Source organism: Lissotriton helveticus, chromosome 8, assembly GCF_964261635.1.
Source record: "Lissotriton helveticus chromosome 8, aLisHel1.1, whole genome shotgun sequence".
In the NCBI taxonomy this organism is placed as follows: Eukaryota; Metazoa; Chordata; class Amphibia; order Caudata; family Salamandridae; genus Lissotriton; species Lissotriton helveticus.
The window spans coordinates 1,435,850,096-1,435,867,362 of NC_136069.1; positions in this window are offsets into that span (position 1 = coordinate 1,435,850,096).

The window sequence follows — 17,267 nt, forward strand, 5'->3', positions numbered from 1 at the left end:
GGAGCAGCGCGAGGGGCGGAATTTGGCTAATGAAGCCACTTCGGAAGACATAATGGATGTAATTGACCCGGTCAGTAGCAAGGACAGCGAATTGTTTTCCCTCTCGGAACACTCTGATGGCTCTGTCTTGGACGGAGAATTGGAGGATGACCTTCCATCCCATGAGGGAGGCCTGGGTGACATCACACCCAGCGCAATGGGCTCAATGGATGCTAGTTTAAGGAGCAATATATCTGGGACTATTGTGGATGCAATAGTTACGGTTCGGAAGAAGGGTTTCGAAAGGGATGAGGCACTTACTGCTGGAATTCTTGATTGGGACCTCTCTGCAGAGGAGCTTTCGTTGGAACAATTGAACCTATCTGACCAGGCAAGTCGGGCCCCGGCTCGGAGCAAGCGGGCCAGGTGTCACTTGAAGAAATTTATCGAGCTATTACCGAGCATAGGCTCGAGGCGTGTGCAGAGCATCTAAAGACACATACTGCTTGTCGAAAGCTGCAAAATAACGTCCGCCGCTTGGCTAAATCTTGTAAAGAATTTGCTGATCGTATGACTGAAGCTGAAGGGCGTATATCGGCACTTGAAGACCAAATGACAACTCAGAGGGAGGAAGTTGCTGACATCAAGGCTAACAAGGACGATGTGCACAATAAGCTTGCTGATTTAGAGAACCGATTGCGGCGCAATAATTTACGCATTCTTGGTACCCCTGAAGGCCTTGAAGGACAGGACATTCGCAAATTTGTAATTGAGCTATTTGAGGAGGCATTTCCTGAGGTGAAAGAATGGAACTGGGCTCAGGAAGTTCAACGTGCGCATCGATTTCCATTTCGCCAACGACCTGCGTGGAATGTGCAAGCTGGGCAGGCTGCGCACCCTCGTGCTATTAATAATTTCATTGAACAACTTTTTGGTAAGACAGGTCCTGTATGACCTTGCTAGACCGGATAAAAAGAGATCTGGTAAAGGAATCCAATGTTTTGTGCGCCCAGATTATTGTCACTCAACGGTTGAGAAGCGCTGGCAGCTGTGCCAGCTAATTACACTATTTCAATCCAAGGGCCTGCAGGCTTTTCTTCTGCAACCAGCAACTTTAAAGACGGTGTATAAGGGACAAACTCGCTATTTCACGTCTGAGGCCTCTGCTAAAGAAAATCTTCATTCCTTGCCTTAAAGGCATGGTACACTGTTATGGATTCATTTATTGATGTCATTGCATCGAGAGAGTCTCTCACACACATCAAGTGGTGGTAGGCCCTATTGCCTTAGTTATGGGGGAGTGTACTGTTGGGGGCGGGTCTGTAGGGAGGGTATGGGTGTCTGTGTTTTTTTTTGGGGGTAATGGGTTGGGTGGTCACTGGGGTCAGGGTGAAAAGGATAAAAAGTCAGTTCATAGCGGTTGCTGTAGGGATTTAAGAGCAATTTTATTTTGTGTATGTTGTGATAACCAGAAATTTGATGGTGATAATGGCTAATAATAATTTACGTATTTGTACATTTAATTATGCAGACTTAATAATGTGTTGAAGCGGAAACGTGTGATGGAGGAGATACTGCTAATTAATCCCAATATTATCTGTCTTCAGGAAACTCATATACCTCGGGGAAATCGCAAAATATTAACTGAATTGGGATTTACATTGCTAGCTGCATCTAGACAAGCAACAATGAATTGTGGGGTGGCAATTTTGGGTCGTCGAGCGATAGTCATGGCAGGTAAAGCCAAGGTGGATAATTTTGGCGGCTGGGCAATTGTAGAGTGTATAATAGGGGGTAATAAAATTACAGTTTGCACTGTGTATGGCTCTAATTTTGATGAAGTGCAGACTTTGGAATTTTTGAATGTTGAGCTGACCCTGTGGGGCACCCCCCTGTTATTATTAGGGGATTTCAATATTCATGGGGAATCCTATACTTGGGACCCTCAATTTACTGATTATAAAGGTTGAAAAACAAAAGTGTTTAATGCACTACATCAAATATTGGCCCAGCACGGTCTGGTTGATGGATGGCCACTGGTTAACTTGGGGGACCCGGGATATACTTTTTTTTCTTTTCCCCACAATAAGTTCGTTCGGCTACACTATATTTATGTACCTTGATTTTTAATGGTTGGGGCAAAGATGCAGGTAACACCGCGGATAACGTCAGATCACGGTCCCGTAGTTATGGACCTTTCTCGTTTTAATTTTGTACGGACACAACGTTCATTTACTTTTTCTAAAATTTTGTTAACTGAGGAGGATTATATATGCCATATTCAATTATGGGCAAAACATTTTCTTGAATATAATAGAGGAACTGCTTCCCAAGCAATGGTCTGGGATTGTCTTAAGGCTGGTATAAGGGGCGAAACTTGCAGCTATGGTTGGACCCAACAGCGCAAACGGAAAGAACTAATTGAGAATTTGATTTTAGGTTTGAAAGAGGCCGAGCAGGAACTAATTTCAGTAATAAGTACAAATAGGGATAGTCACACTGCTCAGACTAAGGTGGCTTGTTGTAAGGCAAAGATTAATGGGGTTTGTAGTGAGGAAATAGCAACCCAGCATAAAATCAACAACACTGAGCGATATGAGTATGGTGAAGCAGCTGGCAGATGTTTAGCTCAAAGACTTCGGGGCCAACAAGTATCCCAGAGAATCGAGGGGCTGATAGATAACCAGGGCTGCTTGGTAGCTACTATAGAGGGTATAATGGATATATTCCAGCAATATTATAAGGAACTTTATACTCAGGATATGGTACCCCGAGATCTGATTGAACAATATTTGTCAAGTGTGGATCTAGCTGAGGTGGGGATACCATAAGAGAAGAATTAAAGGCGCCAATCTCTATGGTAGAATTACAGGGTGCACTTGAGGACTTGGTACCTGGGAAAGCGGCCGGACCCGATAAACTGCCTTTAGAGGTTTATCGTATTCTGTTTCCAGTGATAAAAGATGATATGCTGGCTACTTTTTGCAAATCCACCTCTATCTTGGGATGACGCAAATATTGTAGTGTTTAAGAAAAAAGATAAGCCCCCTGAATCTGCCGGTTCTTATAGACCCATATTGTTAATAAATGCCGATCCTAAGGTATATTCTAGAATTTTAGCAACTCGGTTAGTGCAAATTGTTCCTCTTTTGGTATCTCGACATCAACATGGATTTCTACCTGGGAGAAGTACCGTTAACCATCTGCATAGAGTTATCGCCGTGTTAGACTACGCTTCGGCGTTCCATAAAAATATTGGTTTAATTTTTTTAGACGCTGAAAAAGCGTTTGATCGCGTGGCTTGGGCATTCCTTTGGGCGGTCATGCGTAAAAAATGGGGTTTGGGCCTCACTTTCTGCTTGCTCTTCAGACTATGTATAAACGACCTAGAGCTAAGATTTGCATGACGGGTCATGAATCCGCTTCTGTATATATTACACGCGGTACAAGGCAAGGATGCCCATGCTCACCGCTACTCTTCGCGATTTATATCGAACCACTGCTGCGTATACTTGAAACTACACAGGCTATACAATCAATGGCGGTGGGGAACCACCATGTACGTGTCTTAGCTTACGCTGACGACATATCAGTAGTTACATCTGATCCAGAGCAAGCATTATCTGAAATTGAGCATGTGACCCATGAGTTTGGGAAATCGTCTGGGTATAAATTAAACCTTTCAGAAACCCAGGTCTATGCCCCGACGAGGCGAGAGTGACACATGAGGCTCGATACTTGGGGATTAAGATCAGGATGTCGCTCCAAGAAATTGTAGCAGTTAATTGGGCGGATATACTAGCATCTGTTAAAAGGCAGCTTGAAATAGTGTAATGCCTACATCTATCTCTGGTTGGGCGACGGAATGTTGTAAAGATGTGTATATTACCCAGGGTGCTTTATTTTTTTTGGACAGTACCACTGGAATTGTCACGCACACAATTAACGATGCTACAATCTATTACTGATAGGTTTATTTGGGGCTGGAAGAAGGCTCGGAGGGCATCAAAATACATGACGTTACCACTCTCTAGAGGAGGATGGGGGGTGCCCCACTTTGCTTTTTACTATTTAGCTTGTCTCCTCCAAAATATTGATAGCCTGGTAACTGGGGGAGATATACGGTCGTTTGAAATGCCTAATATTTATCTGATGCTATTAGGGGACCATTCGCGATAGGTACTGCTTAAATTTATTGAGCAGAGCTACTATAAAAAAACAGATTTAAAACTGTACTTGCCGCATTTAAAGGGTGGAGATGGGTGCGCAAGATCATTTTCCTTAATAGAATAAATTACTATACCCCATTGGATTCCACAGAATTACTTCCATTAATTTTTGGGGATGCTAAGATGAGGATATGGCGGGATAAAGGGATTCGACGAGTTGGGGATGTTTTTAACGTTGGTGTCATGCTGTCATTTATGGAGTTAAGGGACAAATATGCAATTTTGCAGAATGACTTTTTCAAATATTTGCAGTTACGGGACTTTTTCTTTAAGAATTCTGATATAACTCCCATAGTTGTTAATGATTTACTTGAAGCTCTGATAAAACGTGCTAAGATTGGGACATTGTATAATATTTTGCTCGCCATACAACGTGATGATATTGATGCACAGGATGCGAAATGGAGCACTAGACTTGGTATCGCTGGCCCGTTTGTTCAAGAATCTATTGATTTGGCTTCCACAGTAATTTTGACTGCCAATTTACGGGCCCAGCACTACAAAACTTTGTTTAATTTGTACTATACACCCGCTCAAATGATGAAGTGGGGGGATGTTCATGCTGGGAAATGCTTTAGGTGTCATAACGCGCGGGCTGACATAGTGCATATATTTTATGATTGTAGTGTGTTAGTACACTTTTTTTATCAATTGAACAATTTTTGTCTTATTTAACAAGCGTCAATGTCCCGATATCTCGAGAGTTGTTGTTACTTGGGTTAAGTAAAGATGATAATATATGCCAGCAGTATTATCCATATAGATTTTTCTTGTTTATGGCTATGTCAATAGCTCGTCTTTGTATCACTTCAATGTGGTTAAAACCTGAGACACCCTCTTATGAAATGTGGCGAGCGAAGTTTTACAATGTTTTTTATATAGAATGTAATTTTTATCGCCTTAAGGCATTGAAGAAAAAGCAACTAGGGATTCAGATTTGGCAGCCTATGATACAGCATACGGAATGTGTTTGAGTTGATTTGATTAATGTCCTTTTCTCGTCTGGTCTAATCATGTCTCGATTATTGCTTAGCCAATACATTTTTTAGTATTGTCTTGTTTTTTTCTTCTTCTTTTTTCCCCACAGCACATTGTATACTTATTTATTTGTGCAAGTTTTTAAATGTCCTTGTATATGTTATGAACTGAACAATAAAAATAAAAAAAATAAAAACTTTGGGTTCTTCTTCTTGGATTCCCCCGGGTCCTAGAGTTTGATTTTCTTCCACCTTTACATCAAGGCTCTTTGTTTTTCTTCCTCTTGTTACTAACATCTTCTTATACCCCTAATACATACCCTTCCATGATGACATATCTGTGCAAAACCTCAAGACAATAAGCACACAAGAGGGAACATGGCGGCCAGCAAGTAGCAGGTCGCGGAGGCTCCAGGAGTCAGGAGTCTTTTGGAACGGTCTTTACCTTTTTACTATGAAACACTCACCAGTAAAGCCGATATAATTACTTACCAGCAGCAGGATACGTGCATGAAGGAGTTTTGCTTCCACGCTGTCTTTACCAGGGTGGCAGCAGATTCAGGGGCGTTGGCCGCGGAACAATCCATCCGGGTCTCCCAGGATCAGTGGTGGTCCCGCATGGCGCTCAAGCTCGAAAGAGGGCGGAGAGCGGTAGCGCAGATTCCAGTCCAGGGTGGCAGGGGTAGGAGCAGCACAAGTACGGCAGATTCCTCAAAAGAATCGAGAGAAGACCTGAAAGCTGCTGAGAGCGTCCCTGCTGATACTGAGGGGGGAAAGGCCCCAGCAAGAGAGTAGCAGGGAAAATAGGGGAAAAATGACCTAAAAGAATATCTGAGAGTATTTTTGGGGGTGGGTGGAAGGGAGAATTTCTCTGGAGGAGCAAAGAAATAGTGTGGAGTTGAACCCAAAAATAAACACCATGGGGGACAAGTCAATAAGCACTGCACAACAAAGAAGATATGCTTTACGGAGCACAGGGGTAGGACCATTTAAAGGGTGCCCATTAATCGATCATCAAAGTATACATGGTAATCCTGACCCAGCCCAGAATCAGAATTCTTTAAGGGTGAAAAAATCTGTAAATGCCCAGTTAGACCATGCTGAGGCTGAGGTTGAGGAGTGGGTCAGCCCTAAGAGGGATAAACCAAGGAAGGTAAAAGTGCCCTCTCAGCAGCACAAAGTAAAGGTTACCCCTTCACTAAGAACCTTTTTCAAGGTAATGCCCATAACTCTAATATTAAAGCACTCAGGCATTTCTCCCCCGAATAGTGTCCCCTGGGTATCGGAGACTATTCTAAGCCCCAGTAGATTCCAAGTGTTGGCAGACGGCCCTCAGTTAATGGAGGGAACTACCTCGGAACAACTGATGGCGGTTGTTGAGAGTCAGGATACAGCTGTGAATATCCTACCCCCCGAAGGAGGCATGGAGGGATATGCAATTAGGTGAAAATGGCCAAAGTCAGATACCGAGTAATGATCTGAAGGCTGGACCATCAGATCAGGCAGCATCTCAGTCAGTTTCAGACTTGATACAGTTACTGACAACGGAAGTCAGAAATAGAATAGAGATTTCGGAAACAAAGAAGGTTGAGATCAAGTCAGCATGCCAGAAAATGGAAGAGAAACTAGATACCCTCGCAGCTAGAACAGCAGCTCTAGAATAAACAGTCATGGTGTTAACCTCCCAAACTGAAGTAAATAAGAAAGAGATTATTACCTAGTTAAAAGAAAAGGGAGTGGGTTTTCAAGAAAAGCTTAAATCCCTCAAAAACTCTCAAAGAAGAAACAACCTCCAGTTGTTAAAGATCCCCGAGGGGGCAAAGGGGAAAAACCTTAAAGAATTTGTGGTCAAATTGATCAAAGAAGGAACGCAAATTGGCTACACAGAACAAGCTCTTGTGGCCGATATTCAAAGGGTCTACAGACACCCGTTTAGGTTAACCCCAAACAAAACAAAGGTCAGGAAGATTCTAATTCACTTCCTTACGTATATGATGAAGGAAGAAATTCTGGGCAAGGCACTCAAAAGGAAATCATTAACGGTGGATGGAATTAGCTTCAAAATATGATCAGATGTGTCATCGATCACTGCAACCAAACATTGGCAGCTAGGGAAACTACTTTATCTTTGAAGAAACTGGGTTCCACAGCACAGTTAAAGTTCCCCGCAACTTTGAGGGAGATGCATAATAATAAGATGCAGATTTTTCGGAGGGTGGAAGATGAGGAGAAATTCCTGCAGTCCATCACAGAGGGAGGGATTAAGCTAGAGGATACATGGTAGAAAACTTTACCTTTTTTCTGTTTCTGACCTGCGACTATTGCTTTTAGTTATCCTCAGACTATGTAACAAATGCTAGTGGGCAAAGAGCTGTAAATAGATGTAAGGTGACATGTACTCTACCGACTCCAGGGGGTGGCCCATAGGCCTAGTTTTGGGCCATGGAGGAGGGAAAAGAAGGGTTCTCCTAGGTGGGTGTCACAGTGGCTTCTGGGAGGGGTGGGGATGGGGATCACTGTGTAGGGAGCAGTGGGAAAAAATTGTCCAGTTCGCCTTAGTACGGTTTCTGGTGCCCTGTCTGTAGAAAAAATATGATACAACCGAAAAGTGACCAAAGCGCCCAGTTGAGGGTGCTGTCTTGGAATGTGAACGGGCTAAGAGTTAAGTATAGGAGGGAAAAGAATTTACAATACCTAAAAGATGTCCCGTAACAGATCTTAATATTGCAGGAAACACATTCAACGGACACAGAAATGAGACACCTATTTAAACCTAGAAGCTGGGTCCAAGATCTTATCTGTACCACCCACCAGCTAACTATCAAAGGAGTGGCAATTCTGATTAAGAGGAACCATTACCATCTCAGCGCCAGGATACCCGCTGGGTGACAGCTGCGCTTAATAAGCATTAAAATACATACATACATACATACATTACATCATAGTAGAAGATAGTTGAGTGGACAGGATGGAGAGGTGGGCTGTTGCTAGAATCAGGTGCTACCTCCATAAGTTTACTGTGGTTGGGTATTACGGACCGAACATAGATGACCCTAGTTCTCTCAGAGGATTACTTACTAAGTTGTTAAGTTTTCCTGATCTTATAATCCTAGCCGGGCATTTCAATGTGGTCTTGGGTCCGGATTTGGATCATTCATCAAAGAGCAGAGCAATGCCAAATTGTAAAATGAGGTCCGTACTAAAGTCTTCTATGAAGCAGGTATATGGAGAAGTAAAATGGGTACCGAAAGGGGTTTCACTTTTAACAATAAAAAGTATGATCACCAATCAAGATCAGATTTATTTTTAATTGCTCAAGATCTGAAAAGATGGGTGAAAGATGCAAAGCATATAGGGGTACATTTATCAGACCATTCTGCGATAACCCTACTATTAGATCTGCTGGTTAAGTCAGCTCAGAGGAGCTGGACGTTGGACAGTGTTTTACTGTTAGATGAGGCAGTGATTGAGAAGCTGAATTCTGAGACATGGGAGTTCTTTGCAATCAATCAGAATAGTGCTCCATTGGGGGATGTATGGGACGCCTATAAAGCCTTTTAAAGAGGTATATAACATCTCTCCAAATATTCAAACAGAAGAAGTATAGCGGTGAAGTAGGGGAGATAGGACAGAATATCCAGCGGGCTGAAACAACAGCTACTACCTCCACTGTTCGGCCAGGAATTAGAGCTCATACAGACATCTCTTCAGACTCTCATGTTGGAACTTGCTGGGGTGATTGAAGAGTGATTAAGGAAGCAGCAGCAAGTGAGTAAGCTAGCCCACTTCGAGTATGGGGAAGGGTGTGGAAAACGTCTGCCTGGAAAACCAAGAATGATCAGGCAAAAGGGTTTATAAAAGAACTAAGGTGTGAGGTATCTGTAAATTCCCTTACGATCAGTGAGGAGATAGAAGAGGCTTTCCACAACCATTTTGAAAAGGTTTACCAGGAGGGTTTAGTAGTTACAGAAGAAGATATAAAGGCCTGGCTGGGCCAGGATGTTCCACGTAAAATCAATGAAAGAGATGCTGATAATCTCAATAGTCCAATTATAAGAAGCGGGATCAAGAGGCCATTATGGTTGGGGGAAGTCTGGGAAAGCGGCAGGCCCCGATGGGATACCGGCTGAGCTTTATAAATGTTTGAGTGAGGTCCTTGTTACATGTGCCGGACTAGAGCACAACACAACAGAGTAACCTCTGCCTTTGCATCCTGGATCATCGCGGACTTCAGGAGAGAAACTACATCTCCCATCATGCCGGGCGCAGCACGTCTGACGTCATATGGAATCCCTATTTAGGAATGCCCATACCCGGAAACAGTGTCGGAAATTCCATTTGTCAAGTCAAACTCATTGATGAGGTGTCCTGCCGCCCGTGCTCTTGAAACCCTGTCCTGACCTATTGGAACCTTCTTCTTCGTTGGCGAGCGCTATAGCGTCACATGCGAAGAAGGAAACTCATCCGATTAATCACCGAACGGCACTGTCGCCCGTTAAGTCCCCGAGTGTCCTCCGTTGGTGAGTCTGCATTGGCGGCTCGTGCGGAGTACAGTTTTTCCTTACCTACGTTCCCTTGGTTGTGCTTTGTGTGGTGTAGCGGTCTAGTTTCCCTAGGACCAGCAATGACGTTTCAGGACTTCCGGCGGCGGCCATTTTAGGGATCGGCGCGCTGAATTCAATGAGTGTGGAGAGCCCGTTCCGGCGCTCCCGATGTACTCGAGTTAAAAGTGCATCGGTTTAACAATAAACCTGCAATTTACATAAACGAGTGTCCTGGCATCTATTATAGGCCATAGGCAAACTGGCAAGGTTATAATGGCGACGAGTGACGGGATCCGACCATAACATCACGGACCCACCAGCGCAGTACAGGCTAGTCCACACCACCGGACACCTACAGAGGCAAGGGAGCGTGGCAGCGACGGGCGAATACAGGAACAGTGCTAGCAACACAAGCAAGGCCCTACTGGGAAGAGCGGTGAGAAGAGGCTAGCGAGCAGAGAATATATATACATAAACATTGAAATATAAGCACTGGCAGGCCGTGCATGCGCCAGCAAACCCCTAAATAGATGCACTGGAGCCCCAAGGCAACAGAGAAGCTCGGGAAAGGGAAAAAGCCCAGCCAGCAGGCGCCCAGACTGAAGAAGAGTTACCTCACACCTCAGAACCAGAGGAGAGTGAAGGGGAAGCGTCCAGCGCAGCGAGAGGCCCAACTATGTGCGCCCAAGCGTCGGCGTTAACTATTCCGGTACCATTCCTGCCAAAAATGGGAGAACCCGACATGCCCTGGGAAGACTGGAAGCAATACTTCCTCAACTACCTCTCAGCACTGGAGGAAAAAGGCAAAAACGAGTTCACAGAGGCTCGACGCAAGAAAATATTGTTGCGCAACCTAGGGCCAGCTGGCCAGAGGGTATATCTCAACTTAGTGAATCCGGATATACCAGCCGCGGACACACAAGTGTTCCAACATGCACTTCAAGACCTGGATGTCCATTACAGGCCTGTGGTCTGCACGGCCATCAATAGGTACAATTTCTTCCAAAGAAAACAGGCAAAAAGTGAAACGTGGATGAATATGTAACGGCACTGCAGAAGTTGGCTCTCACGTGCAAGTTCGGAACCTTACAGGAGGAATTGATCCGCGATCAAATAATTATGCACACCGTCATCACGTCGGTCCAGGAAAAACTATGGGTAAACGGGGATGCACCCCTAAAGGAAGTGGTGGCGCTTGTAAAGAAGGCAGAGATGTCAAAAAGGTGTGCAGATGCGGCGAGGCAAGAAACCAACCAAGGCGCAGCAGTATGCAAAGTGACGGACAGGAAGAGTACGGAGGCCAGGCAACAAACGGGGCACCAAGGACCACGCATGAACAAAAGACAAGTCCAGAAAACATACAAGGACAAAGGAACTGGGGCAAGAATGTGTGCTATAGGTGTGGAAGCATAGCACACGCGGCCAGCGACAAAGGGTGCCCGGCTTATGGCGCCAAGTGCACGTTCTGCGGCCTTATAGGACATTATGAGAAAGTGTGCAGAAGGAAGCTGGCCAGGAACGAAGTCAAATATGTGGCACAGGAGTCTGGCAAAGAAGCGGATAGAAGCGAGGAAGACGAAGTTCTGATGATTGGAGATCAGATATTGGGTATCGAAGGAGCCACTGAGAAGAAGCCAAAATGTGAAATGGAGATAGGTGAAGTGCAGACGACCATGATAGCAGATTCAGGATCGCCCTACACGATCATCATACAGAGGAGCATTTGGGAGAGAGAGTTCGCGCCCAAAGTGGGGCGGCAACTTTTGCCATCAAATATTCATCCGGTGACATACACGGGAGAGCCCATTCCCATGGTGGGGTATTGTCCGTTAACCTTCACTTTCAAGGGGAGGTCAACAGGAGGCAAGTTGTATGTCACTGAGAAGGGTCCGTCCGTGGTAGGATGGAAAGATCAAGGAGCCTTAGGTATAAAGCTGAACCCAGGAGGGCGAACACAAGTGCTGGCACTGGAAGAAGCTGAGACATATGAAGCGAAGACTTGGAAAGAAGAGTTTCCGGAAGTGTTGAGAGACACGATAGGTCACCTAACAAAGTATACGCACAAGATTTGCCTGATGGAAGTGGCAAAACCCAAAAGCCACAAAGTACGAAACATCCCATTCAGGATTAGAGCAGCAGTGCAAGAAGATCTGCAGAGGCTAGAGGACAACGGGGTGATAGAAGCCATTGACAGCGCAGAGTGGTTGGCACTGTTGGTGGTGGTGCAGAAGCCGAACGGGAAAGTGAGGTTGTGTGTGGACCTCCACAAACTAAATAAATGTATTGTAGTGGACAAGTTCCCGCTCCCCAAAATAAATGAAATGCTGGCCAAGACACAAGGAGTGGAATGGTTTTCAGCGATTGACCTCACTTCATCCTACCATCAAATCGCACCGGTCATGCAACCACCTGACGTCGTTCATCACACCCTTCGGGTGTTACAAGTTTTTGAGAATGCCGTTCGGGCTGGCGTCCGCAGCGGCAGTCTTCTAAAAGTTGATGCATCGCCTTTTCCACAAAATGGAAGGCATCCAATACTTCCAGGACGACATCCTGATCATGGGAACGACGCGAGAGGACCACGATAAGAAGCTAAAGAACGTCCTGACCATCCTAAGAGACAATGGGCTCACTTCCCAATGGGACAAATGTAAGTTCGGAGTAAAACGGGTCACGTACTTAGGGCACGAGATAAGCAGTCGAGGCATTGAACCAAAGGCAGCGAATGTAAGTGCCATCAAGGATGCACCCACTCCAGAGAGCAAGGAGGAAATAATAACATTCCTAGGGATGGCAGAGTTCTACGGGAAGTTCGTGCCACACTTTGCATTGATTGATTGTGGGTTTGTAAAGCGCTAGAATCGACTCCCGAAGGAGTATCTCTGCGCTGTAGACCGCTGGGGAACCCGTCCTGGCTTTCCCTGTGAGATGGTCCCTACTGGGTATCTCCAAGGTGAAACCAGGCATCCCCGGCGTATGTGGGGGGCCGTTGTGGAGATGAGGCAAGCTAATGCCCAGAGTTGCCGAATGTGATCCCTAGTTAGAGTAGGCACCGAGGCGAGAATTATCGAGTCCGTTGACCCTGGTCCAAAACCCTGCTGCGTCGGGAATTGAACCCTGGTCCCAGGCCGTCCTCTGCTCTCGGGTCTGACGCCTCTAATCAGTGAGCCACACCACTCCACTACATAACTCTTTTCTGACTTCCCAAAACCCATCATATGCGTCAAGTACTCAAAGACAAGGCCACATTCCGATGGGGTAAGGAAGAGCAAGGAGAGTTTGAGGAAATGAAACGGAGCATTTGTGAAGCGGTGCCCATACAGGGATTCGACCAAGAAGCACACACAATACTGACCACAGATGCTAGTGACCGAGGATTAGGTGCGGTGCTCACACAACAGTCAGCGGGAGGCAAGGTCTCCACCATCAGTTTTGCATCAAGGGCGGTGGCTCCAAATGAACAAAAGTTCAGCGTAATTGAAAAAGAAATGCTTGCTGCCGTGTGGGCGATGGAGAGGTTCAGGCAGTTTCTGTGGGGAGGAAAATTCACGGTAAGAACTGATCACAAGCCCTTAAACAAGGTGCTCACGTCCAGCGGCCATGAGCGAGCGACTCCAAGGATCGCTAGGATGACTCTAAGATTGCTAGATTATGTGTACGACGTTGAGTACCTGCCTGGTCATAAGAATAAAGTCGCAGATTTTCTGAGTCGAGCTGCAGCAAAGGAAAGCGCAGAAGAGCAAGGCAGGAGCGAATGGGAGGATTACGTAATAGCGACGACAACTGACCCTGAGAAAGCAATAAGCATCCAAGAGTGGGAAGACGCATACAGCAAAGACGAAAGGCTGGAAGCAGTGAAATTTTATGTATCCACTGGATGGCCAGATAAGAGAATGCTAGAAGAAGATCTCAAACAGTTATGGGAAGTCAGAGAAGAGTTATCGGTGGGGGACAACCCGTGTTTCCTGTTGAAGAGTGGGAAAGTGGTACCACCAGACTCTCTGATCGAACAACTCTTGTGCATTGGCCACGAAGGACATCAAGGGATAGTCAAAACAAAATAGAGGGTGAAAGAAGACTACTGGTGGCCGGGGATGGACAAGAGGATCGAAAGATACGTCCGCTCCTGTGAACAGTGCAACAATGCGGACAAGACTCAACGGCTGTTGCACCCACACTTGGGAGTACATGCACAACCAGAAAATCCGTGGGAGGAAGTAGCAATTGACATTCTCGGACCTGTCCTAGACTCTCAAGGCACGCAGAAGTACATCACGGTATTGATGGACAGGTACTCGAAGTGGCCCGAAATCAACGTGACGGAGGACACGGAAACAGAGACAATACTCGTGTTCCTCACAGACGTTTTCATACGGGAAGGAATACCAAAAGGTATACTGAGTGACAATGGTCCCCAATTTGTTTCCACCAAATGGGCCCAATTCATGGAGAGAAATGGCGTCGCGGTCAGACACACCCCAGTATATAACCCGGCCGGTAACGGCTTGGCGGAGAGATTTAACCGGGTGATCATGGGTTCCATCCAGGCCACCATCAGTCAAGGGAAGGACTGGGAGAAGGAGTTGAAGCGATTGGTGTCGGCGTACCGCATAACACCGACATCCACTGGAAACAGCCCGTTCAGAATTCTGAGAGGAAGAGAACCGTTCACAAAGGACAACATTGCCTGGAAGCGGCTTACGATCCAGAGTCAGTGGTCACCGGCGGTCGTCCGCAGGAACCTAGGGAAGGCTCAGGCAATATACACAGAACAATACAACAAGAGACGCAGCACCCAGGAAACTAACCTGGAGAAAGGAGAATGGGTGAGAGTCAGACAACCTGTTCAAAAGAAGAAGGGAGATAGCAAATTCACCCTTCCCCTTCGAGTAGTAGAACCATATTCCAGATCTGCGCTGCTCAGCGATGGCAAAGTATGGTCTCAAGACCGCATGGCCAAATGCAATCGCGTGGAGAACTGGGATGTGGTGAAAGAGAAGGGGAGAGACACGCCAGGAACAGAAGGAACCGCTAAGAGCCCCACGGGAAATAAAGGAAACATCAGCCAAAGGGGAACCCAGTGGGAGAAGGAATCAGTACCCCTAGCAGAGTCATAATAAGAGAGGAACAAGAAGATGGTGGTGAAAGCTGTGAGCCAATGCTCAGCCCAGAGACTAAAAGACCGTCACCAGTAAACACCCAGCAGGACTTGCAGACGCGGAGGGGCAGGAGAATCATGTTGCCCAGGAGGTTTGAGGAGTTCTACATGGAGAGCAAGTAAGACTGTTCAATGTTATAAATTGTAAAAGGGGGATATGTGGTGTAGCGGTCTAGTTTCCTTAGGACCGGCAATGACGTTTCAGGACTTCCGGCGGCGGCCATTTTAGGGATCGGCACGCTAAATTCAATGAGTGTGGAGAGCCCGTTCCGGCGCTCCCGATGTACTCGAGTTTAAAGTGCAGCGGTTTAACAATAAACCTGCAATTTACATAAACGAGTGTCCTGGCATCTATTATAGGCCATAGGCAAACTGGCAACGCTATACTCTGTTGGAGAGCTTGTGGCTGCAGCTCTTGCAGAGGACGTAACTTCACCGGATAATTACCGAACAGCATTGTCGGCCGTTATTTTTCGAGTGCCCTCCGTTGGTGAGCCTGCGGCTGCGGCTGGTGCAGAGGACGTTTTTCATTACCTCTGTTCCCCTGGTTGTCCTCCGTTGGAGAGCTTGCGGCTGCAGCTCATGCAGGGGACGTAAAAGGTGGAAGTTAATATTCTTTGGGCATTTTGAATCTCGCTACCGCTCGGCACTTTCTGCCGTGTACTGCCCTCTGCTGGTGAGCTGTGGATTATGCTCGTGCAGAGGACGGTTTAGCATATTGGCATTGAGAAGGCTACAAGGTACTGTTGGTTCTGTGTACATTAGGTGTGACGTAACCCTATAATTATTTTCTCAAATGACTATAACATTCTTTCTTCTTCAACAATATTTATTTGGCATTTCATGTGCTTTATAACCCTGCCATACCCCACGGGATGTATGTGTTGCAACCTGGCGGATTTTGAAACAAATACTATCATAGTGGGTATGTCTCAGCATTTCGTAGTAACTAGGTACATATGATGGTGTTGCATGTGAAGAGGGTTCATTCTGTGTATTATTTCCTTTACCACAGTTGGATATAATCCTAGACATTGCCACCCAGACAACACCTTATGCCAAGAAGAGAATTAGCTTATTATCTTGCTGTTCTTTGTTCTTTTACAGGTTTAAGCATAGTTCATGTCATTGTAACTAATAGTGGTATTCTAGAGAGCATTGCTACAAGAATTCTTGTTTGTCGTTTCAGATCTCCCTCCCTGCTGTTCCTTCCCTCACTTGATCCTTCCACTGACCTATGCTATTACAGCAATCTAGGCTTGGTTAGATCAAGAGGTGAACCCCTCTGAGCATCACCCCGATCCTGAGGGCTGCAAGATAACAGTCCTCACCCCCATAATGGAGAAGTTGTTCTTACACATCTTTGAGGAAGGTAGTGACATGCCAGCATCCTGGAATGAAGCTAAAGTCATGCTGATCCTTAAGCCAGCAAAACACTCAATTCTTGTGACTCATATAGGCCCATCTCTTTTCTTAACTGCGATTACAAAATCTTCGCCATCATTTTTGCAGAAAGGTTAAATGGGGTGGGGGGGGTCTTTTACATGAGGATCAAAAAGGTTTTATCTGAGGAAGAGGGATTCAGGACTTAACTTACAACTTAATTGGGGCAATAGACTTAGCCACACTTCATAAAATTCCGCTGGCCATTATCACCTTAGATGCCACAAAAGCTTTTGATAGGGTAAACTGGTCCTATCTGCAAAAAGTATTGAGGTTGTGCAATTTGGGAGAAAATATTTGTAAGACCGTGAGTCTGATATATCAAACGCCCACAGCTAAGGTCTTGGTGAATGGAAATTTATCTGCCCCTTTCAAGATCCAGAGGGGAACCAGATAGGGGTGTCCTTTGTCTCCTTTACTTTTTAATTTATACATAGATCCCCTGGCTGTAAAAATCAGACAAGAAGATAGAATCCCCCTTTTATATACAGCAGCTGGGAGAAAAAGGTGGCCTTCTATGCCAATGATTTAATGGTATACACATCGGATCTGTCCTCTGCGGTCCCAGTGTTGTACAACTTGACTTCCTCATTTGGTTGTATTTCAAAAACAGAGTTAATGGCATTGAACATGAACACACAACAAGGGAATATCAAAATGGAGATAAGATATTTGGGTATCATGGTCTCACAGAATATCAAGAGAATTCCAGAAATTAACTTTAAAAAAGTAAGTAAAGAGATCTGTAAGCCATTAGAAAACTGGTCACACTTACCGTTGACTATTATTGAAAGGATAAACCTAATAAAAATATTGAAACTCATCTTTATATTTCAGAATGTCCATTTGTTTTTTTAGAGAAGACTGGCTTAAGAAATTGCAGTCTAAGATAAGCAGTGTTATCTGGGCCTCCAAGGGTACACGAATCTCGTGGAAA